Consider the following 1,451-nt stretch of genomic DNA (forward strand, 5'->3'; position numbering starts at 1 on the left):
GGTAACACCATCAACATATTTTTTAAAAGAATAATGTTGGTACTTCAGCAAGTAGTTTAAAAGAAATGAAACCACTTCCTGTAAAGTAGAAAATTCACTGAATTTCAAAAGTGTGAGTCCGAGACCCCATAGACCTTCAGCAGGTCGTGAGTGGGAGAATTCTCACGCTGGCCCAGCGAACACCTCCAGCTCCCGAAAGCAGGCAGTAGTCCACAGAAGTTCACTCCTTCCACACGGACCCAACCCCCTGTGAGCTCCCATCCCAAAGGCTGACTCGTTTATTAGCCATATTTCCTCACTGCCACTCCTGGTTTCCAAAGGGACTCCCAGACAGTTTCAGGATGCTGCACTGTCCCCAGGTAAAAACCAGACAGGCACACTCTCTCAAAATAACGGAAATGCACAGGTATGACTTGCTGCCAAGAGAAAATGATCTTTATCTAGATATACAATTTTTAAATGAGAGGGAGGAAGAGTGCTGGGTTGGAAAAAATATTTTGCTTTTACATTGGCGAAACGACATTTATTATTTTTGCAAATAAATCTAGACAAGTATGTTATGAATTAAAACTTATTTAAAAATACAAATTTGAATAGAAGGCCTTCAAGTTCAGTAAAAATTTCTTCTTTTTTCAGAAAAAGGCAAAGTTTAGTACTTACACATCAATTCCAAAGAATACTATTAACTCAGCAAATTTTCTTCCAACACACTTGTTCCTTCCAGAGTCAAAAAAGGAAAATAAACCAAATCCTTTCCCTACATTAATTACTACTAATTTTTACAATCTTTAGGGAATAGTTGTTAAGATTCCTCAAATATAATGTTAAGACTGGTTTTGCTTCATTCGTATTGATCCAGGGAAATTATTAAAATAGAATTAAGGCTTTAACGTGAATTGCTGATTATTTGTTTGATTTTAATGTAGTTTCTAATGAAGTCCGCATCGATGGTGATTCAAAAGGAACTGCTGTGATTTAAGTTTTGGCTACTCACCTTTTGTCCCTTCACTCCATGGCAGTCACATTTCCCACAGCCAGAGCCAGCACAACCACCCTGGAAGTAAGAGAAAAAAAAGTCTTCAAATAGGAGAACACTTGCAAATTGAGGTCAATATTTGAACCAAAATTACTTTGGTATTTTCACCTATTTGTGAAAAAAATCCTACCCGGTTACTACGAGCACAGTCTTTAAGTACGTGATATCTGAATTTGTCCTCATGGGGCTGTCCATCTCTCCCACCCTACCAGATGAAATAGCAGCCCCAGAGGAGAACACATCAAAGCATTACTTAGTCCAAAAAATAAAGGCAGTCACTTCTACTTTTTGAACTGGACTCTGCAAGGGATTATGTTAACAGGACACAACCCATATTTGCAAGGCAGTGAAAATGTCACACACTTCTGATTTAGAAGTTTCAGACCTAAGACCATGGGAGATGGTTCAGGCGGGC

At 38.7% G+C, this 1,451-nt stretch overlaps 1 protein-coding gene across 1 annotated transcript in view; it reads right to left on the minus strand.

Annotated features, from left to right (window-relative positions):
• COL4A1 (collagen type IV alpha 1 chain) overlaps positions 1-1,082 on the minus strand; it is a 92,643-nt gene extending 91,561 nt beyond the window's left edge. The window contains exon 1 of the mRNA XM_023519771.1: positions 995-1,082. The gene's annotated coding sequence lies outside the window, so the exon portion shown is untranslated. The remainder of the gene's footprint in view (positions 1-994) is intronic.
• Positions 1,083-1,451: the final 369 nt, after the last annotated feature.

The sequence above is a fragment of the Pteropus vampyrus genome, unplaced genomic scaffold (assembly GCF_000151845.1).
Source record: "Pteropus vampyrus isolate Shadow unplaced genomic scaffold, Pvam_2.0 Scaffold236, whole genome shotgun sequence".
Classification (NCBI taxonomy): Eukaryota; Metazoa; Chordata; class Mammalia; order Chiroptera; family Pteropodidae; genus Pteropus; species Pteropus vampyrus.